Source organism: Orbicella franksi, chromosome 6 (assembly GCF_964199315.1).
Source record: "Orbicella franksi chromosome 6, jaOrbFran1.1, whole genome shotgun sequence".
Taxonomy (NCBI): Eukaryota; Metazoa; Cnidaria; class Anthozoa; order Scleractinia; family Merulinidae; genus Orbicella; species Orbicella franksi.
Window position 1 is genome coordinate 28,588,589 of NC_138150.1, and position 24,189 is coordinate 28,612,777.

A 24,189-nucleotide genomic window follows, 5' to 3' on the forward strand; every position below is an offset into this window, starting at 1 on the left:
ACTTAAATCAGTTCCCGGGTTTGCAAAAATTGTGTATTTTGAATCACTTTCACTTCGCGGTTTTGGGTAACACAATGTATTTCCTTGACAGTGCTATTTTAACATGTTCTTGAATTTAGTAAACCGATTTTATCAAAGGTACAATAAGGTCAAATTAACAAAAACACAACGGGGGAACTACATGTCAACAGCAACATAATGTAAGTCACTTAATTATCGCGCCATGTTATGTTCGCGACACTTACTGTTCGCGTCACTTTAATTTCGCATTTTTTTTTTAATCGCGAAATTTGCGAAATTAACGTGCCGCGAAAATTTCACGTCATGAGGTGGTCATTTCATGAAGCAAATTAAACTTGGTTATGATGCAATATTTTGAAACTTGTTGGCTCGTATGTTAGGAAGAAGAAAATAGAAGTAACACTTCTTGTCTATCGACAGACTGTAAATCACCATCATCATCACCACCACCACCATCACCATCACCATCACACCATCACCATCACATCATCATCATTATCATCATCATCATCATCATTATCAATTGTCAGCCACCAACAGCAACGTCAACATTAACATCCCAACAATTATACCATCACTAATAGAAGTCACAAAACAACAAATTGGACAGAAAACCAACAGTAGCGGCAGTAGCAACAACAACAATAACAATAATAGCTGATAACACTGACATTATGGAAACAATAATAATAATAATAATAATAATAATAATAATAATAATAATAATTGTCGCGGCTAATCGCCGTCGCAAAGTACAGCAACGACGCAGCTCAACAAGGTCGAACCGAAAGCATACATTGGCGCCTCTGGCAGCCGCTATACGGTCCATGTGTGACCTTGGAGCACAGCTTACAGCCAGCTGGAATCAGCTGTATGTTGGTTTTTGCTGAAGGGGGGGGGGGGGGGGAACCAGAGAACCCGGAGAAAAACCCTCGAAGCAGAGAAGAGAACCAACACAAACTCAACCCACTTATGGCGTCGGGTCCGGGAATCGAACCCAGGCCACATTGGTGGGAGGCGAGTGCTCTCACCACTGCGCCATCCCTGTTCCCCAATGGCATCAACGTTAGCATTAGAACAGCCTCACAACAGAATCAACAGTAAAATGAAAAACATTAACACAACGTTTATATCCCTATGTGAATTGCCTCACTCCCACCCCACTCCATCTTCCCACGGTTTAAGCCTCGCAAACTTTTAATAATGAGTTGCGTGAGAGTGTTTCCTACCATGTTCACAATCATGGCCAGTAAATCCGGGAACACACAAACATTGATAATCTCTGTCTGTAAAACCGGCCTGGCAGGTTGCGTTGTCCTGGCATGGTTTCTTTGCACAAGCATTCTTAAAAGAAGAATAAAGTATCCTGTTAAGATTTTGCAAGGTTCAAGTTTTTAAAATCCTGGAAGTGATCACACTGACACACCCTGACCAAGTAATAAGTTGTAAAAGAAAAACAGTTTATTAAGTTACTTAGCGCGTGAGGTGGTGTCGCGTATGGCGGTGTGAAAATAAATTATAAGAAAAGATTTAGAAGTTCCACTTAATCATTTTAATAAATGAGAAACCTGGTTAATTTGGTTAAGAAATTCGAAAATTAGAGAAATTAATTTGAAGGCCGCCAACAACAAAGAGTCCGAAATAACTTACGTGACGGATTTTTAAATCGCAACTGAATCTGAGTACAGAGAAGTTTTGCAACCTCGTCTCCAGGGTCTTTATTAGAAATCCAAGATGGCAGATTGACACTAAGATTTGACAGCTCTGAACGACCGAGACCTCGCGCTGCCTCGCAATTCGTAAATCCTGGCCAAAATAATCCCCACAAAATAAAAATAGTAAAAAAGGTCTAGTAGGTAAGTTAAAAACTTTAACAGGTTGAATGTTCACCTCAGCTCCACGATAAACATAATTTTCCTTCTTCGTGAGGTCGCTGTCACGGTGTTCATAAGTAGCGTTGTTAAGATCACATTTGTGTTGTCCATTTGCCCCTTCCTTCTTGTTAAAATTATAACTGACACAGTTTGGCTCCAGGTAACATTGCAGTTGACAGACATCTACATTGATGATCTCAATGATTTGTATCACGTGATTCTCCAGCCGACGACCACGGATTGGAACAATGGTGAATCGCAAAATGCGACATTGACCTGAAGAACGTAAATTTTCTGTGAATCTCTTACTCAATTATGTTAAACTTGTTTTCAAAGCAAAAGGAGGGATAGAAATATATTCTACTTTCTATTAGTTTTCTCGTCATATGTACTTTCCTATTGTTTTATTCAAAGCGAGAAGACTACGAATGACATTTTAGTGCAATGTAGCCCAGTCTTCCCGCTCTATATAGAATGGGGAGACTGGACAACATTGCGAGAGAAAGAGTTCAGGGACTGGGCCGGACTAAGTGTAATGATTTTTGTCAAGGTGGGTAAACAACGAATTTTAATTAATTTCGTTTTGACAAAATACTACAAGCAACGACAGCTGTTCAACAAATTTGTATGGGCGTATCAAAACCACCTGTTTAAGAGAGAAGTGTCTAACTTGCTCTCGGAGATACATTTCACTGAATTATTTTAAAAGGTTTAAGTTCACAGAAACCGTCAATTAACGCTTGTGAAAGTTGCTACAAAATTCAGATCAGTTTTCTCGCTTGAATTCGTAAGAAACTGTTCATGAATTAGTATTCATTAATGTTTCATGTTGCGCAAACTCTAGTCAGAGCAATTCCCAAAGGGTAGATTTTACAAATATCAACTTGAATCAAATTAAAATATTAACTTTATATTTGGAAGAATTCATTCGGTTACTTAACGGTGACTTGACTAGAATCGCAACTGACTTAGCCTTTCGTTACCGCACGAACGTTACTCTAAGCTAATTAACAAACCTTGAAAAAACACCCACGTTTTGGCGTAATATTTGCTTTAAATTTCTTTCCCGTTTATTTACTAGTAATATAGTTAGGGTCATTTAAATTTTTCGTAATACCAATCACTGCGCGAAAAGCCAAATATTCGGGCCCGAATTCGCTCGAATACGGATCGGCGCACGCCGCGTATGCCGCAATGTTCTGACGTATTCGATTGCGGCTGACTCGAAATACACCTGGAATATTCTAGAGGAATCCGGCCTGTTTTTCCGTATTCAAATTTAATACTCGTGAATGACTCGAAGTGTTCGATAAATCATACGGGCCACGTTTTGGTAGATTAATGTTGCATTAGATGTTCTTCGAAGATATAGCGATCATTTATGACTCGAACATTTTCGAATACTCTCAGTCGTTCGAGAGTTTGCGACTGGAACACGAGATGTACGACGCCACTTCTGACGTGAACGTCTTCGAATACTAATGAATACGTCAAGTATGCTCCAATTTTCGAGAATCGCACGCTATGAATACGAAAGTCATGTCACATTTTTCACAGCCAAAGATGTCTTGCGTCGCCAAGAACGGGTTTTATGCAGATAATATACGCTACCGCATAGTTCAGTCAGACAACACGCGTGTGTTTCGAAGCGTGCGACTAGAACACGAGACTCATGCGAAGTATGAAACGTGTTCATGTTTGAATACTGAGGCATACGTGACGTTTTAAGGTATTCTAAACGACACACTTCAAGTGTTCTGTGGTGTTCGACTGGAACACGGGACTCATGCGAAGTATGAAACGTATTCATGTTTGAATACTGAGGCATACGTGAAGTTTTAAGGTATTCGAAACGACACACTTCAAGTGTTCTGTGGTGTTCGACTGGGACACGAGACTCATGCGAAGTATGAAACGTGTTCATGTTTGAATACTGAGGCATACGTGAGGTTTTAAGGTATTCTGAACGACACACTTCAGGTGTTCTGTGGTGTTCGACTGGGACACGGGACTCATGCGAAGTGTGAAACGCGTTCATGTTTGAATACTGAGGCATACGTGAGGTTTTAAGGTATCCTAAACGACACACTTCAATTCATGTCTCCTGTTCGACTGGAACACGTGATCGAATACTGACGCCAAGTACTGAGGACCCTTACCAAAGCTTGTATATCCCCCAAACTGTGTTCAAACTGCCATGTGTAACTGACACACTTTTTAATTCCTTTGGATTCCTAACAAAACCCACCCAAAAGAAAGAAAATTACCAGGACAATATTTATTTATTTATTTATTTTATTTAATATGTATGTTATCCCAACAAAAGTAAACAACTGCCGTTATGACATCTTCATTTCATTTCAAATTTTATACTTTATTTATAAATAATAAAACTTATATTGTTACTTGTTCGTGTATGTTTATTTTCATCAAACTATGGAAGAATTTACATTGCCAAGACCCTATGTTATGAAAAAGTATAAGGAACCATCTGAGAAGCAAAACCTAAAAAAACACCATAACATTTTGTATGCATTTACTTTATATCTACATGCTGCTTTGTTATGAAAAAGCATAACCATCTGAGAAGCAAAGTCTTTAAAAAACACTAGAGCATTTTTTTTGCAAACTTTATAACTAGATGCTGCTGCGTTATGAAAGGGGAAAATGAAGCATTTGAGAAGCAAAGTCTGAAAACCACTCTTCTTTAACATTTTGCATACAACTTTCTAACTAGATGCTGCTATACTATGAACAAGCAGAAGGAATCATCTGAGAAGCAGTCTAAAAAACACTTACATTTTGTATGCAAACTTTAGAACTAGATGCTGCTATGCCACGAAAGAGAATTAAGGATGAATTAATGAATTGCTACTTTGCATATTTAACATCATTATTATTTGGTTCAACAATCGGAATCCTCTTAACATTACCATATACCTTTAGAAGTGTCTCACTCAAAAGGGATGTAGTGCATCCGATTTAATCTGTAGACACTGTATGTAAACCCCATATCAAATTAAAACTTATAGAGCTGGCTATCAAACTATACCAAGGACTTTCAAATAAAATGAATCGCCAAATTTTTCTAGACATTTTAGTGCTGGCGTCCAAACCATTATTATTATTATTATTATTATTATTATTATTATCACATTTTGAAAGCTACATGTACAAGTCAAAGTGAACTTTGTTTCTTGTTAATTTAATTTGTTTCTCAGTTTCTGGACACAAAACACTAAAAAAATTGCTTGCGTGTTACCATATTCAATCGCAGTAAAAAGTTACAGAACATTTCCAAACCAGGATTAAAGAATGGTGGAGTGATCATTCAAAAATCACTCTCAGAGAAAAAATATTTCAAAATAAAAATTAATAGACATGGATGATAAACTAGCTACTGTCCAAAATTTGAGGCAGACTCACTCTGACTTAGCTTTCAAAAAGTGATTTGGACGCTCGCATAGAGAAACCCTGAAAAATTTGACAATTCATTTTATTTCAAAATTCTTGGTATACATGTAGATGTACGTGTAGATTGATAGCCAGCTTTATTGGCTTTAACTAGACATGCTAAATGGTGTGGGTGCAAAACACTCTGAAATATATAGGGTAACCTCAAGACAAAGAGCTGAAAATTCAAACCGAGTCCTGAGATCAACACTAAGTATCGACAGAATTGATGACCAAAAGGTTTTATCACATTTGGAAAGCTACACTGTAAGCACCTGGGTTTCTACTGCATGCAAAAACATACTTAAAATGTCTTTGAGAGAAGAGAGAGTTGTGTTGCACATTAATCAAGTTTAAAGTGCAAACAAAGTATGAAAGGATGTGAGGGCCAGAGTTTGTGGGCTTAAAAACATTCAAAACGATTCAAGCAACAATGTTCAAGGTTACTGATTATGTTTCACTTTGCACTGAAAAAGGTAGGCAAGCTCTAGAAGCCTTTAATTTTTTGCTAGATATGGTGCAAACTTTCTATGCGTTAATTAATCCAATCAAAATTTGAGTATCAAATTCAACATTGTTCTGAATTTTCAGCACTTAACCTGAAATGAGTGGCTAATAGCCAATAGCCAATAGCCACTCTGAACAAACAGAATGAACTGATTAGATAACTTCATGTAGACATGCAAACAAATTCCAACTTAGGCTAATAACCTAAATGAGTAATAAAACTCAATTTTCAATATTTACCTTTGGAAGGAATATGGTTAGTACAGTGGAGCCTCGATTTAATGAACCTCTATATGATGAGGTCCTCAGTATAACGAATGATTTTCATGGCCCCAGTAATAGTAGACTATATGGAAAAGAACCTTGATACAACGAAACCCTGTTATAGTGAACATGCTTTGCCAATTCCTTGGCACTTCATTGTATCAAAGTTCCACTGTAGTTTGACATTACTATAGCAAATTGTCTTGAAATTTGTAGCAGTCATCGATGAAACAGGGTTTACATGTACCTTAATATAATGTATATATAAAATAACAGATGATGAGCTGATCAAATGTAGATTTGACTTGACATTTTATTACTATTTAGTTTCGTACAACACAACTTGTGTGCAGTACTCATCAGATAAAATTGCCAAATGGGAATTTACATCATTACACTGATTTGAATACACAAGCAACCATCGGAAATGTGATAGCTAAAATAAGTGAATGCTTTTACAAAACAAAGGAAAGTTGGAAATTACAAATAAACTCTGTTATTATTGAAATACAAGAGAAGATGTAAAATTTAAAATTTAAAATTTAACATTTAACATTTTTTAGGAGAAATTTGTTTGCATGTCTACATGAAGTTACCTAATCAGTTCATTCTGTTTGTTCAGAGAGGCTAACTCAGATTTATAAATAATAAAGTACTTCTCCCAGAGGCGTAGGTTACATCGATTTGAAGTGGGGTTATATTGGGCAGCATCCAAGTGACTTTGACAATAAATCAAAGTTCAAAGTCACTTGAAAGATTTTAAAGCAAGCTGCCCCATATAACCCCACTTCAAATCGATGTAACCCATGCCTCTGTGAGAAGTACCTTTGTAAACCTGAGTTAGCATCGCTGAATAAATGGAATGAACTGATAACTTCATGTAGACACGTAAACAAATTCTTCCTGAAAAAATGCTTAATTTTAACTTTTAAAGCTTCTGTTGTTACACAATACTAACAGTGTTTATCTATAATTTCCAACTTTCCTTTTTTTTGTAAAAGCATTCACTTATTGTAGCTATCATATTTCCAACAGTTGCATGTGTATTTCAAATCAGTGTAATGATGTAAATTCGCATTTGGCAATTTTATCTCATGAGTGCTGCACACAAATTGTATACTACAAACTAAATAGTAATAAAATGTCAAGTCAGATCTACAGTTGCTCAGTTCATCATCTGTTATAATCACGCTGTAGTTTACTACTGAGCACTCTGAAAACAGATCTGCAAATCACCTTGTTTATATGTAAAATATATAGAGACTGACTGGTGAAATGCTAAAATTTGCTTGCCAATATAATTTTTCAGAGGCTCTTACAAAAATAAATCTTAAAAAGTCTCCATGGCCCCCTAAATAGTCATAAATACATACATGTATCTTGTAAGCCAGAGTTCTTCCTCACAGGTTTTCCTTTTTTTTTTTCTTCAAGTAAGGATGTCAGGGATTATACATACATGTAAGGCATTACCAATTTTACTTCATCCTATGATTAAAATACAATACGCATAAAAGGTTAGTTAAGTTTATGTGTAAATCCATACTGGGAAACCTCAAATCAACCTTGCAGTACTAAGGAAAATATCATAATAAATCAATCAGTAAATTTTACACAATAGTTTGATTTAATGGTTTTATTCAATATCATTCCCATCGCTGTCCCTTTTGAAATCAAGGTTACATTAACTTCCAATGTATAGCTTCTGCTAGATAAAGAAACATTTACAACCAGAGGCAATTCCATACATCTTAAGCAAACTTTACAACTGAAGTTTACCCTGGAAACTTAAGCTTAACTCACTCGTACGTACAAGACAACCCGGGAAGACAACAATGGCTTACGTTTTACCTGTTGTTGTTGACTCGTACCTCCGTATGTAACGATGTTTTCATCAGCTGCATGCCACCAAAAACTGCTTGAAATCGTGCACAGAGAAGAAGTGAAGGTAAACTGAATTTTGTCCGCCAAAGTAGAGCTTTTAAACAGTGAAAAAGGACCAAGAGATCGATGCAAGCTTCAACATTTCACACCTTTCAAAAAGGACGCCAAAAAATGGCGCGAGAACCGAGAGAACATGGTATCTAATGTGGAAAACCGCTGATCCGTGGTTGTTGAAGGCTGATGTATCTCGTTTCTCTCATTTCGTTACAAGTCGCTTCGAAACACATTTAACGTCAATTTCGTTTTAAAAGTAACCTCGAGGAAAAAATCTGATTGAAATGTTTTCGTCGTCGTAATACGTTTTGCGATTTCTTGTTCAAACGTAATGCAATGTTGATATGATGGCAGGGAGTCGACTGAGGAAGCTATTGGGCCGTTATTTAGGAGTTTCGTTGCCCTGCGGGCTCCGGAGTTAAACTCATCCCACAGAGAAAAGATATTTGTCTGAAGGTCTCGGGACTTTCTCCGCTGAATACACCAAAACTTCTCCGAAACGAGCTTGATTCCTCTTACTAACCAAACTTTGCGCAGCTTTACGTGTCGCTAGTCAGTTTAACTTTGCGGAACTTTACGTATCCCGTAGTGTCCAATTTGTGGTTTCGTGCTGTGCAGCACTTAACCACTTCAGACGAGACGGGTCACACAAAGAGAAATCGCTTTGTAGTGATTATCCCGAAAACGTCGGTCAAAACCGAATGACGGGAATTCGAAGTTACAACAAAGTGTGTAAATTTCTTGACTCAAGCGAAACACATGCGCTGCGCCGACAACATGAACCAAAAAAGTACAATTGTTCTGGTCAACGAACGAATATACGGTCGTGCTCCTCCCGTATGCCCATATTCGATAAGAATTTTCCAGGTCCACGTCACGGTTGTACACGCCATGAATACTCTAGAATTCTATAGCTTTGGCGTCAAGATCACGTATTCGAGGATAAACGTATACACGCGCAGATCGCACATACTTTGAATTCATAGTCTAAATTTTGTTTCCAGGAGAATGCTATGCACCCGGACTGTTACCTTCTTTTATAAAGTTCTTTTTACAAAGGATTCGCCATCATACTCTAGGAGTACGACAGATGTGTGGTATATTTTAACGAAAATCCTCGAACGATTATGAACGGAGCGTATTCCACCATATTCGACACGAATATTCCAGGTGTACGTCACGTGTTGTGTGCGGCTTGAATACTCTAGGATTCTATTGCGTCACAATCACATATTCGAGTCTAGAATACTCTAGAATATTTTAGCTTTCACGCAGTGAATTATTTCAATATCCAAAACTTTTATCAGATTACGAAAAACTTCAAAAGAATACTTTGGTAAGGGTTTGAAGGTTTCCAGAAGATTGCAATTAATCGACGGGGGGCGGGGGAGGGGAAATTGTTAATATCGACTTCATGCAAGCTCAGTGGAAACATTTCATGAGAGTATGTTCATTTAGGATAACGCGAAGCCCCCCCCAAAAGGTTTCGCACCTAGAGAGTCAAAGCAAAATCTCAAACCTTTTGATTACATCGTTGTTTTATTCACGTATTCTTAATACGAAGAGAGGTTCCCTTCATACGAGAATTTTCAGGCGTATACACCTGTCTCTTTTTAGTTACAGACTAACTGAAAACGGCTTTACGGGCCCGAAAAATTTCCGGGGCTTTCGAGAAACAGACCCAAGGATCAAATATCACTCGAATCATGGTGCGTCAAAAAACCGAGGAAAACATACTGGACGAGGATTTATTAGTTCCTTTGATGCACCGTGATCCGCGGAGTGATTTAATATCAGTGATCTTAATCCAGATCATCCCCAAGGAACGAAACCAAATCTTATGTCCTCACAAATTGTACCTTCAAGAAAATGGTGATATTATATGGTACAATAAATTAATCGGATATGAGCTGACTACAGTCGAACCTCCCGTTAGCGACCACCCAAAATATCAAGTCCATGTGGTCGCTTACGAGAGTTTAGATCATATTGGGTCAAATTTTTGCCTCTTTAGCATATGGTAGCTGCCGAGACTTGTGAAAAGTCGATTTCGAGAAAAAATCCAGTACTTGCCACTTAGAAATTTCCGTCTCTTATACTACCAGGAATACGATAATGTTACAACACCTTATTATTATTTTTTTGTTTTCTTATTATTTAAGTGGTTGCTAACGTGAGGTTAAAAACAAAAGAAAATTTCAAACTTTTATCTCTAAAAGTGGTCGGCTCGCGGTGGCTTACGAGAGGTTCCAAGTATACTGATTCGACTTGGAAACTTTTGGTATTTAAGAAAAGTGGTTGCTGAGGAGAGCGGTCGCGTACGAGAGGTGGTCGCAACCCGCGGTTCGACTGTACATTGTTTTCTGCATGCACTGAAAGCTTGCGGAGAAAACTAAACTGCGCTGAACGCTTATTGCGATCATGTGAGTAAATTAAACGCGTAATTTATCAGTATGATGGCAAAAACAAAATTAAAAGACCCGTGAAAAGAAGTGTAAACTATTTCAAATTGTATACAAAATTGGCACTGAAAACTGTTGAGTGTTTTTAATTGTACATCGTCAAAAATAACGATAAAACCGAAGAAATATTCTTAAACGCTGAATGAAGAGAACCTTACCTTGTGCCTCCAGGATCAGGAAATCCAATAACAAGAAGGTTGAACAGAAAAGCAATGAAAACATGTTTACGCACGAAACTTTTCCTAACACTGGCCGGTGATGTAACATTCCAGCGAGAAGCTTTGGAGAGTGACTCAGTAGTGTGAGTCATAAGCTGATCTGTAACATCTGAAATCAATTTTAACAAGCACTTTTTTCAAATATACCGAACTCAATTTTCAATTATCAGAGCTCTCTACAACTAAACAGTTCCCTCGTATGGTGATTGGTGCATGGCAGTAATTGCATAGAAAAAATATCTTATTATTTGGACAGATTGTCACGTTGTTGTTTCTAATATGAATAATAAAAGGAAGATAATACTGTGTTTGCGTAGTTTTCTTTAGTGCTAAACACAAATTCTAATCAGTTAAAACCTAGGCCTGCCCATTAGTTTAACTGCAACATATTTTGCTCTCAAGGTTTTGGCATTCTTCCCACACGTATAGTAAACGTTGAAAAAGGTTAAAGGCTTTTTCACAAACCTTCACTTTCAAACTTTCGCCTGTCCTGGGACCTGCCAACGTTTCAGAAAGCTGTTTAAAGTGTCGAAAAGTCAACAGCCACTGTGGACTAGAGCTATACTGGCCTGCATGTCAGCTCGTTTTCCCACAGCAGTTCTCGCTCTCCCAAACTTTCATTCGTGTTTCTTTCACTCAATAGAAACACGATACATGTTTTCGATTTCTTAACTACAAGGAGTTAATATAACCCAGGCCTGAGAGATTTTTTAACACCCCACATCTGGAGTTAAATTTGGGAGTTAAAACTTCCCCCACAGAGCCGGTTATCCTGTACCTTAAATTAAATTTTGGAGTTGAAATAACTCCCTGTAATTTACTGTGTGTTATTGAACTAACGTGCGGTGATTATTGGGAAAATATTGGTTGAGTTTTGAAAATTTAAGGTGGCTCTGGACCCTATGTGCGGAATTTTTTTTAAACTTTGCCAAAAGTTGCATGCTTATCAAAAAAAAGTTCACCGTGCCGTTTTTGAAGTATAAGCCCCTTAAGTTGTAATTAAGGATGCTTTTAGCAGGTCATACTGTTGCTATGGTAACCTATTGTGTCACGAATATGATACAAATATAATATATATAAAGATATAAGCTTCGGCCTGATGGGCCACTTGCCCAGTATACAGACTTTACCTACCGTTTACCTTTGGCGTTCGTTAAACTCTCGAGTTTGCTTACCATTAAATTTTCTGTAAGATATTTTTTAACTCTTTTGAGAGGTGAAAAACTTTTAAACCATTCACTGGTTAAAAATGTTTAGAGATTTTCAAGCTTTCGACTGCTGCAACTGCAGTCCTCGACAGGTGCAACGATAACAAAATGGCGAGAAAAGATCTGGAATACAAATTCTATGAAAGAATACAACCGAATTTAAATCCGAAATAATATCTTTGTTAGCAAATAGAAGTAGGGAAGGCTTTAACGTTGGAGCGTACGGTATATCAGCAAAGTCTCGTCTGAACGCCTTACGTGGAAATGAGTCAGTCAAAGGTGGTGAAAACGTCGTTCATCCTTTTGCTACACGGTAATAACAACAAAACAAGCTGCACTTAAACAAAAACATTCTCAAGCATTGACTGAAGACCACCTTACCTTGCGCCTCTGGGATCAAGGAAGCCAACAAGACGAAAGCAAAGCAAAAAGGTACAACTAGCATCTCTAAGACGGTCTCGTGAAAATCTTGCAAAACGGCTTCAAAATATCACATTGCAGCGAGAAGCTAAAACGTCCGGTTCAACTTGTTAATTTGTTCTCTGTTCAAACCACCAGCTCCAGAAATAAGCCACGTATTAATCAATGGTGGTTGCAACATCAACAACAAAAGAGCTTCTCTGAACTGTGGTTGGTGGATGAATTATTATTATTTTTTTTTATTGGCATGCTTAGCAAGGCTATGATGTTGACACATTGACATGATATTGTCTGTGCTAAATAATAATAATAGAAAGTGATGATGTCGTTGAATTACCGTAATTACCATAGCATGATATAGTCTTAGCGTATTATGTGGAAACACGAAATTTTGTTTCAAAGATGTCTGAAGGTTTGGAAAAGGAGACTTGATAAGCGATATGACCTGTGTCTTGTGGAATGCAAGAAAGTGCGCGACAGTCGTCGACACAGTACTGGACTGTTTGCCGGACTGTCTGTCGAAGTGTGTCGGTAATTTGATTTTATAATTGGGGGTTGGTTTTTATTTTTCTTTTATTTTTGGAGTGGCGCAATTCATGAACTCATTGGCTGAGAAATAACCTATTGACTCAATCGATCAAATGGAACCAAATCAAACTCAGTCCATGATAGAGAGGCTCCAGTGCGCTCAAGGAGCTCGAGCGGAGCCCCATACCTTAAAAACTTTGGTAAACCATCAATCTAAAAATTTTGGTCGTCACGTAACTGTCTGTGCGTACGTAAATACGGCTGTACGCCACTTGCACTGCGTATGCGAGAGCTGAGCTCCATACCTTGAAAAATAAGAGAGTAGCACCATTACCATAGGTACATCTTTGATATTGGACATCCAAGTTATGGTTCATTGACGGCTGTCAAAACAAGATATCCGCTGACCAGTATCACATGGTCATATCGCGGACTCAGGTAAAATTGAGAGTTATAGCTTCGGTCCGGCAGACACGTGACAACGTGACTATACAATGCGATTTCAAGACCTAAACGAAAATTACACTGAGCCCTTTCTGTCAACAGGAAAAGGTGTGACTAGTCACCAACAACAGTTCTTTTCAGAACTACACTCACCCGAACGATCACACTATACGAACTACTGATACTCCTGGGTTCAAACCATTTAAAACCAGACATAATGTTCACGCATAATGTTATTTATGTCGAGCCATGACGATCACGCAATGGTCCGTAGGTCTGGTTTGTGTCAAGTATCACCCCAGGAGAGAGAGCGGGCGTTCCCTCAAGGATAAAAGATGTTTTTATCGAACAATTCGCCCTTCTTCCCTTAGCCCTCGTACCGTTGCTATCTCTAAGATTTTATTCCTATCATGATTTCAGTAATGCCAACCGTAGTCTCCCGCAAATCAAACATAGGGTAATTCCTGTGCTCACCCGGACAATTAGTTTCATCTTTTGCGTGCACCTTGCGACACACTACACGAACACAGGTACTTAACTTCAGATCAAAATGGTTCACACTTGAATTTGATCAATGTTGCATTCAAACGTTTTAATTGCTCACAAAGCGTTAAATTATTCCTTATCCTTTAAGGATGACGTTTGTTTAAACAGAACGTTTGAGAGCTCAACACTGTAACGAAGAAGTTCAGAAAATACATATTTAATTTTGGGTTTCCAAAGAAGGATTGCAGTGATGCTGGAATGCTAATTTTCATAATGACAAACACTTGCTGCCATTGGAATTGAAAATTCAATGATGACCATACAGCCCTGCGAGCGTCGTGCCCAAAACAAATAATATAAAACAGGCTTAGTTCAGACAAAGTTAATAGAGGGGAAATTTCAGAGCTGGAAAATCTATTCTACTATTTTGGTGATCTCTGCTAAACAGGGGTCTGTCGATGTACTTCAGTTTTGTAACGGATGTCATAAGCGTGCTAAATAGGCACCAACACCATCCAACTCCTGAACTGACCTTGTCCATCGCACGCAAGCCATCTGTGTTATTGAGACAAGCAAAACAAGTGCACCGATTAAATTATAACGTTAATTTTTTTTTTTTTTTACCAAGTCCTTGGGCAATCCACTTTCGTGTGGTCTAAAGGGAATTTTCTTTGTTAAAATGGAAACCGCGACGGAAGAGGTCTTGGCACGTATGGGTAATCGTATGAATGCGAGTGCAATTAAATATTTACACGACGAGTGATAATTGAAAATTCTCTCAAAATTGCACGAGCCTCTAGGTAAGTGCAACTTGAAAGAATTTTCAAATTTCACGAGGAAAGAATTTTCAAATTTAACGAATTCAATTTAAGTGATTAATCGCTCGAACTTTCATACTATTACCTATGTATTATATGACTTGTGTTTGACCACATTTCCAAACATCGAGAAGAGAGTTGAAAATACGACGCGCAGCGGAGTATTTTTGACGAACTTCGAGGTGTTTGGAAATGTGATCAAACACCGTTCTGAGTGTTTGATATATCTTCTCAATCGAAACTAGAACTAAGGAAACAAACGGAGAAATAAAATCGAAAAAGTCTGTTACGATCAGATATCCAAACACCGTCACGGTCATAATTTCCATTGTTTAAACTTGCAATTGATAAACTGTTAATGAGTTTGAGAAGATTTCGTGGCAGATCCACGAAAACCACCACGAACAAAACAGGAAGCATTTCTTGAACTGCAATAGTTCGGTGGGCAAAAACAATGCCGTTTAGTCCCTCAACTCACTAAGTGATATCAAAATCCGCAATTTGCCCTGAGGGCCTCCTCGCTCTTAGATTCTCTCCTTTCCTTGAAAAGTCGCAGGAAAGTACGCGAAACAAGTGAGCGTGACGTGCGAGCGGCGATGCCGCGAGCCGCTATTAGCGTGGCTAGTAGCGTGGCTAATAGCGTGGCCGCCCTTTCACAGAGGGTCGCTCCCAGAATCTAATTTCTGGCCACTTCCTATTAACTTTGCCAAGTAGCTGGATAACTATTTATCCTAGCAACCGTTAGCCGGATAGTTGTTTACCTTAGCAACCGTAGATCTCCAACCTCATGGAAATGTGATTTAAAAAGGCTCTGGGAACGATTCTAATGTAGCGAGCTGTTATGGGTGGACTCACGACGTTGTACACAATCGTGTCTCGGTCTGAGTTTGCAGTAAAAATCTGAATACGAATTTAAAAAGACAGAAAGTAGTGTTAGCCGGAAAAAAATATCATTTTATTAGGATCAAAATTTAAAAAAAAAGCGCTCTGGAAGACCAAATATATGCGAAACAATTTCCATTTGGCACCCGTATACCAAAGTTCCTCAAATGCGGAAACGCCCTGGAAAAATAATCCATGCATTACACTAAACTTAACTTCTGATAAAAAAAAGTTTGCTGTAGTGATAACTGCTAGACAAGTTGACCGAAAAACTATGTTAAGGATATTACATGTATAACTAGGTCTCGGCGACTTTTATCGGTATTGAGCGAGCTACCAGTTGGCAATTTCCATCTGAAAAAGCCCACATGAAAGAGATATAGCCTGGATATTGGCTATGGATTTGATAAGACCTCAACAGGTCTGAAAAAAATTGTATTCATCAGGGTGTTTCTCCACGGTCAGTGTGTTTGGACGGAATAAAATGACTGTTGTGGTTGTTGTGACTAAATTATCGAAAAACTTTTCCGAGAATTCAAACAAAATGCCCGTGGCAACAACGTCTTTCTCTGTAGCCCAAAGGCACATGAGAAGGGCACTTACCATTTTGAATTTTCACAGGTTAGTTTTTTGTTTGTTTCCCTTTAGAAAATAGGGACATTTCAGTATCTACCAGGGTCAGGAGGGTCTAAAGACCCTTAACGTCATCACGGGTGAGGAAAAAAAAATTCGAAAAAAAATACACCACAGGATGGGCGTTAGCAGGTTTCCAGAGGGATGTACTAAGCAAGTATAAGTAAGTTCACATACCTTGTCGATGCCATGTTCTTGATAACAATGGAAGGACACGCCATTGTTATTGTATTCCACTTTGTAACTGGTCACCCATTGATTATATGCATTCCTCCCCTGCGTCGCTAAATGTGTGATTTTTTGCTGTAGCCCAGATCTGCTTGGAGCCACTGATTTTGATCATTTTGTTTCGCCGACCAGGCTCCGCTCTTCCCATCACCTGCCTGAAAGTTCAGTCTCCCTTGTATGGCCGCATGGTTCGGATCCCACGCGGACGAAGCAGAAATCTGAGCGTCGGAGAGCGCGCGGCTTTCCATTCCAAGAGGATCCTGACATTCTTCGCAAAAGAAAAGACGGTGAAACAGAAAGTTAAATTATCAACGTACTACCTTGTGAACAATTTTCAATTTGTTACCTGGTATGACATTAACCCTATTCAGACAGGGCGTTTTTTTTCTTCTGAGACAGGGAGGAGGTTGGTTTTTGACACACTCGCCTTATAACCCCTATACCATTAAAGCTATGACAATGGACCTTGGATGATTTACAACGCCACAAAAACTGGCTCAAAATATATAGTCAAAACCGATAAAGATAGCTAATATATCTAACAAAAAGCAGGAGTTACTGCAGGAAAATTCAAATTTTAAAGACATGCACGTCAAAATACGGTTGCCATGGAAATATCGATATCTTGACCAATGGCATGTCGTACCAAATCGTTTGACAGGTAAAGTTCAGGAAAAGGCATTATGTCTAAAGCTCTTTACTTCACTGATTTTTAATTTGCAAACGTTCAAAGTTGGCGAGGCCTCTATAGCAACCCCAGATATGAATAGGGTTAATAATCCTAATATTAATAACAATAATATTAATAAGCCTATTTGAGGATTCAGTTAGGATGGCATTTGTATTTTTTTGTGTATTTTCACAATAGCAATTTTAACCTCGCCACGCCACCTCATGTTACCCGACGTATAAGACCTACAGTAGATTACGAAAAAAAATAAATAATAAATAAAATAAAACTGATATCGGCATTGGCAATTTGTATTAGAGAAAATTCAATTTAATTACCTTTCGTTATGCTAGTACCTTGTTAAGAGCAAGAATTGTTATGTAGAACAAATGAAATTTTACATATTTTTGGAGTTGCTTTTTACAGTCTTATTAAAAATACCTGGAAATTAGCTTGCGCATATTCACAGCAAGACGTACCGAAACCCAGCAAAGCGGATGTAGAACGAACTTCGCGTGTCAATACACTGTTTTAGTACAAACATATTGAGCTACCTGGACAACCATAGAGCTCCATCCTCATAGAAATACGACTGTGCCATGTCCATGGAACAACTCGAATGTAACGTATTTTGATTGGCAGGCTTAGAGGGTAATATAAAACGGTATCTTGGTCAGTGTTTGCTGTAAAAATCTAAACAAAATGCCAATAAATAAATAAATAAATAAATAAATAAATAAATAAATAAATAAATGAATGAATAAAAAGACACCCGGTGGGTTAAAATTCTTGTGTTTTACCAGGAGCCATAATCGGGGACGGAGACCGTAAGCGCGCGCCATTTCTAGTATTGGGGTTGTCCCCATGATATGGGACAATAATTCTATTTTTAGAACAAATTGCGCCATCGCCTGCGGCACACGCGCGTACATGCTGCGAGGATTTTTGCGGATGTCGCGCGGGGGTAATGGCGTCCGAAATTCCCGAAATTTTTATGTTTTTGGCCCACAACTCAGCGCGTTTACGTCTGTTGGAATTTTGCTTAAGTATTTTCGTCGTAAGATGCTCCAGGTTGAGTGAAGTAAGACAGTGTCGAATTTAGGTATGTTCCTCTTTAAGCTTATATATATGGCTGACCAAGTTGTGTTCCGACGGATGCTTCTTTTACATGAGCTGTGCATTACTCCACTTTAAATTTCACATATGTTGAAGATTAACACCGTTTCCATTACACAGCAAAAAAAAAAAAAAAAAACACTAGCTGGATATATTTAGATATAGCAGAGTTTCAGGACTTCATACTTTCCTAGCTCCTCTTGCCACACGTTTGCGAGGAATTTGCCAGTCTATCGCGACCGAAAAGTAAAACAAAATAATTGCTAGTTTGAGCTTCGCCTGAATTGTAAGCAACGCTTGATGTTTCATCAAGGCCCAATAACTTTACTTCCGTAGGTACTGCTCAGTTTTATTCGTGTAAAAACCCAGTAAATTCTCTCTTGTCGATGAATGAGAGCGCCCGCCGATGCGTGTTTAGTACAGTCAGTAAACATGACAAATTGTACTTCCGCCGCACTTTCGTGTGAAAGCGTACATCGAACTCAAGCAACAACTCTATAGTTTTTAAATATGTTTAAGATTGATAAATGTTTGAGAACATATTAAAAGCTAAGCTGAAAATATGTGAATAAAGCAGAAATAATCAGCAAAGTTACGATGACGCTTTCTTTAATCAACTTCGAATAACGATTTCGATTTTGTTGATCGAGTTATCAAAACTCGTTGTCTATTTTCATTTTCGCAGTGTAAAACTTCACTATGCTTATGTTGAAGAAACACACATGTTAGTGGCCTTTTTTGCGTTCGTGAAATTTGTTGCAGCATCTCAGCACAAAAGATAACGAAAGAAATCTTTGTCAAGATTTGTTGACAATTGAAAACACCGACTCGGGTTTGAAAATGCACGAGCTGCACTATGCAAATGAGCTAATTGTACGCGTCAGACTTTCCTTTCAAAAACGTTTGCAAACTCACCAAACAAGCAGAAACAATAAGAAACCATCAAAACAGATTTTGGTTATGATTAACCATTGTCCGAGAAACTCACAAATTAACTCGATACCAGAGGAGAGAGTTTTCTTGCTACATTCTTAAGTCAGAGCAAACGCAAAAACATACGCGTAAGTTTGCAACTAGCGCAAGCAGATCTTATTATTCATTGCTAGCGGGAGATTGAAGTCTTGTTTTCGACCCTGAAAAACCCACCTTTTCCGTTAGCTCAGAGCATAAAACTACATATAAGCGCCCTGGTTCGTATTCCCTGCCTTATTCCCTGCCATCACTGTGAAAAATACGCAAGATAATCTCTCAACTCTCACTATTTGATCACGTAACGTGACAACATCCACGCGAGAGCCCCTGACATGTGCGTGGATCCGCGCGTATATATGACGTCAAGATGGCGCAATTTGTTCTAAAAATAGAAAAATTGTCCCATATCATGGGTGCGCGCGGATCCTAAGACCTACGGTCTCCGTCCCCGATTATGGCTCCTGGTTTTATATAATATATAGATTTAGCCAAGCCAAAAAGCGGGGCTTCTCATTGCAATAACTGAAGATAAAGGAAAAATAGAATTATTTTTCTTTGATAAAAAAACTCAAATAAAAGCAATTGTGAGCATGTAATTGTTTAGCGTGTGGTTTTGGTATTTTTTCCAGTTACATTTTTACGAACTATACCCAATAAGCCTAACCAAGATTGTAGAAATTACGTACGCAATATATCAGGGACTTTCCAAGAGACGATTGTCCAAGGAATATGCCAAAAGAAAAGTCAACAACGCGCCAGGGATTAATTTCCGCCGAAATTTTGCCTTTGCGAGTACTCCTCCTTTCTTCCCCAGAGAAATAACGTGACTTGAGCCCGATCCAATCGGTAAACCAGTAACTGGTCAGCGGTCAACTTTTAAAAAACACGCAACCTCAATGAGCTCTAAACCTGAGCCCGCGATATAGTCACGTGCCTTCGGCGCGTACGAGCTCCGCTATAATGCACTTTGGCTTCTTAATTTGTTAATTAGAGCAGTTACGCGGACGGTAATGATGACTGTCTCAGTCGTGATAATTAATTATGTTCTCCCAAGGTGAATCCTGCATAAATAGAATATGGATTTTGATGGTCAGCGCAGGCTAAGTTCTTCCTTCAACATGCAAGTGAGCTTCAGATACGTTCCCTCCAGTACTAGTTGTTAACTTGTGTTTAAAATTACTCAATAGTATCTCCTTTTTAACGATCATTTTCTTCCTTCCTTCTCGTACAATGTTCTCATGTCTTGGGAAAAAGGTGATTCTGATCAGTCATAAAGGTAAGGTTAGGTATATAAGGTAAAGTCTGCACACAAGCCAAGTGGCCCATCAAACCGGAACTTATCTCCGGTTTCTGTAGCATGAAGCAACTAGGAGTATTTCTACTCCCTCCTGGATGGAATGCTAGTCCATCGCAGGGTTACCACCGGTCCCCAGTTATACACCTGGGTGGAGAGAGGCACTGTGACAGTTAAGTGTCCTACCCAAGAACCTACAAAATGTTCCCAGCCTGGAGTCGAACCCGGACCGCTCGAACGGAGACGAGTGCGCTGACCATAAGCCCACCGTACCTCCACGATCAGTCATACTGCTTTACCTTATCTGCGTTGCATCCCGGGTCTTTGTAATACAGGAAGGAGGCTCCATCATTGCTGTATTCTAACTTGTAAGCGGTTACCCACTGGTTATACTTATTCCTGCCTCGAGTCGCTATAGCCTTAACTGAGATTTCAGCTCCCAGATCGACTTGCAACCACTGATTGCGATCCGTAAAACGCGCTGACCAACTTCCTCGCTTGAATCCTCTGGCCTTGTAGTGCAGTCTTGCCTGCACTGCGGCGTGATTGCTGCTATATTGTGAAGAGACTGAAATCTGAGCGTCAGAAATAAAGCGACTTTCCATTCTAAGAGGTTCCTGACACGCTAAGAGAGAAATCAAGCCGGATGGTAAGTAGAACCCTAATGAAACCTACAAGTTTTGTTAGTCATAATGAGTGGAAACCTCTGCGACTATAGAGAGGTCCTGTGAAAATCTTCTCTTGGAGATCATTTCTGCGTTAAGACATCGAGCACCTACATCAGAAATGCAAAGAGGAACCAAGAGACGTTGCCAATAGAAAACACATCACTCAGTGCGGCAACGTGGCCGAGTGGTTAGGACGCCGGACTTGAAATCCGGAGGTCGCGGGTTCAATTCCCGCTCTGACCACTTAGCTGGAGTTGTTTCTCTGTAGACCCTAGTTGAACTCTTCGATCATGCTTGTAAATAGCCAACTGGTCTTCCTCCCGCCGGTTGGGATTTTTAAGCCTATTACGTTAGTTGATATATTTGTTTCTTTCATTTAAAGTGGCATGCCTGTGAACTAGCTAGGTGTAGCTAAGCGCATTGACCACTATAAACAACAACATTTGAACATTTGAACAGGGAATATGACTGAAAAACGTTTCATTGAAATGGTATGGTCACGAGACTTTATTTGCTCCAGCATAGTGTGCCTCATTCTGATGCATATATATAAGCTTACCTGTGTCTGATAGAATTCATTAAAACCAAACTGTGTTACGCCTATTTCCCATTTGCGGCATAACGACACAACTTCATAAGCAAAACGGCATAAGAAAGACGTTGTGTCGTTATGTATGTTGACAGTGTGAACATCCTGACATAACGACACAATAGCAACATGACGACATGAACGTAACGGCGTAAGGAAGAAAAAAACATATTTTCCTTATGTCGATTTCCCACAGAGGGGAACACACAGGGGAAGAGCGATAAAGGAAGACCCCAGCACACCTGGAGGCGCACAAGAATGGCACAACCAGGGGAAAGACAGCTCACGTAGCGGGAAGTGAAACGCACTACTCAAAATAGGGTCCTGATGTGGCGGGCACCACAGTGAACGACCTATGCTCCACCACTGGGAACGAATAGGATTGAGTGAGTGTGAGTTCCTTATGTCATTATGTCTATGTCGTCATGACATAACGTTTCTGTTAAAACAAGTGTGAACATCATCAACATAACAACAAAACAAAGAACCAATCCGCGCGCGCGAATTGTCGAACCCAGTCCGCCACCAACACTATCCCCTCGCCTTGGAGTAGTATTATTCAATCATATCCACTAGAATTGCAAAATGGCGGTGACTGAGATCAGGAAAGTTAATCACGTTTGTATGATATGAAACAATACTCTCTATTAACCAAACTAAGCCCTCTGACGAGGTTGGGGTACCGGCGGTATGCTCTTCTAGCTTGTTCTTGAAAGATCAGCCGCATCCACTCTTTAATTCTAACATATTTTCTCCTTTGTTTTCTTTCCGCCGTTGTCGAAGGAAAGAAACAGAAATGTTGCAAATGCAACAAGTGTTTCTTCATCCATGTTTAAAGTCTTCTTTTCACCTAACCTTATGTCTTTATGTCGATGTTCGTTGTCGCTAATGTGAATTAGACCTTACAGATAGTTACCAGTGCAGTTTATTCCATCTCCATAAAATCCATCTTTGCACGTGCAGTTATAGGATCCCCGGGTATTATCACACACAGCATTAGCACTGCAGTTGTGTGTTCCGTTGGTACACTCATCGATATCTAAAAGAACAAAAAGAATCTAAGTGGAAAACCCTTTGAAGACATAGCTGATCATCTTAGTTATATACACAACTTAGGCAGTTGTGAAATTAAAGCCTGAAAAATAAATCAGGCTTGAACGGGATTCGAACCCGTGTCCTCGGCGATACCGATGCAATGCTCTGCCCGTGACTGAGCTGCTATCTAGCCAACTGGGAGCTGGTCACCCAGTGAGTTCGTAATATACTTGTAGATGGTGAAGATGCAAGTGAACATATAAAATATCATATTCTTAAACTGTGGAGAAAGATATTGAGACATGATTGATCATCGCAGTTATATTCACAACTTAAACAGTTGGAAAACACTTTATTGAAATGGTATGGTCACAAAACTTAACTTTCCGGCGTAGTGTGCCTCATTCTGATGCTCATATGTAAGCTCACCCAGATTTGGTAAATTCAAACCAAACTGTGTCACAGATAGTTACCTGTGCATTTTCTTCCATCTCCATGAAATCCATCTTTGCAAGTGCAGTTATAGGATCCCCGGGTGTTGTTACATACAGCATTAACGTCACAGTTGTGTGTTCCTTTAGCACACTCGTTTACATCTGAAGCAACAAAAGAAATATCATTGGCATAAGTCGTCTAGTCCTGTTACAGATGTTCAAATTTTTCCTATAGAGCATCAAGCTTGGATTTAATATTGGTTCCATTCATTTAGCTACAGTTTCCTGTTACTAAAAATAATGGTCCTCTCGGCTGCGGCTTGTCGACGCTTGGCTGCCGCTGGAAGTCAGAAAACTCTGGGGTCATGGACTCATGATCAAATTGTTAAATAGCACGGGTTTTAACGCGCACAGCCTGAAGGGATTATCTCTTATTAGTATCACCCAACTAGTGGACTAATGCAAATCCTGCATTTTAATTGGCTACGCTACTAGAGGACTATTAGTAATAGTCCTCCAGTAGCGATTTTGGCGCCATCGAGCGTGACGCTTTCTTTCGTTTTATTCCCAAATAAGTATTTCTTCAACTTGCATTTGCTAACTGTATAACTCCCTTTTCTGTCCGACTAGTTGGGTCTAAACAAATAGATCCTTCGCCCTTGCAGGCCACGGGTCAATAACCCATTCGGCTTCGTCTCATGGGCTATTGAACCGTAGCGCGCAAGGGCTACAGGTCTAATTGTTAATTATAACTAGTAGAGTTGATGACCCTTACCCTCTCCACAGTCATGGCCAGTAAATCCGAGAATACACAAACACTGGTAATCTCTGTCTGTAAAACCAGCCTAGCAGGTTGTGTTGTTCTTACAAGGTGTCTTCGCACAAGAATTCTTCAAAGAAAAGAAAAGAAAAGAAAAATACCTGTGAAATAGTTAAATCCAGTGACATCCATAACATATTTCCTATCTATGACATCATTGATGAAAGGCTAGCTTTGGGTTTGGTATTACCTTTGGCTTTGACCTGACAA

At 39.1% G+C, this 24,189-nt stretch overlaps 1 protein-coding gene and 1 pseudogene across 2 annotated transcripts in view; one reads left to right on the forward strand and one right to left on the reverse strand.

Annotated features, from left to right (window-relative positions):
• Window positions 1-24,189, forward strand: part of LOC145488887 (uncharacterized) — a 163,806-nt gene that overhangs the window by 104,132 nt on the left and 35,485 nt on the right. The window lies entirely within an intron of this gene.
• LOC145489430 (EGF-like repeat and discoidin I-like domain-containing protein 3) lies at window positions 15,230-23,231 on the reverse strand (annotated as a pseudogene). Its single transcript, XR_014049594.1, has 6 exons — window positions 23,199-23,231; window positions 21,661-21,795; window positions 20,733-21,104; window positions 17,606-17,744; window positions 16,331-16,649; window positions 15,230-15,538 (listed from the first exon to the last, which is right to left on the reverse strand). The product of XR_014049594.1 is annotated as an EGF-like repeat and discoidin I-like domain-containing protein 3 (transcript).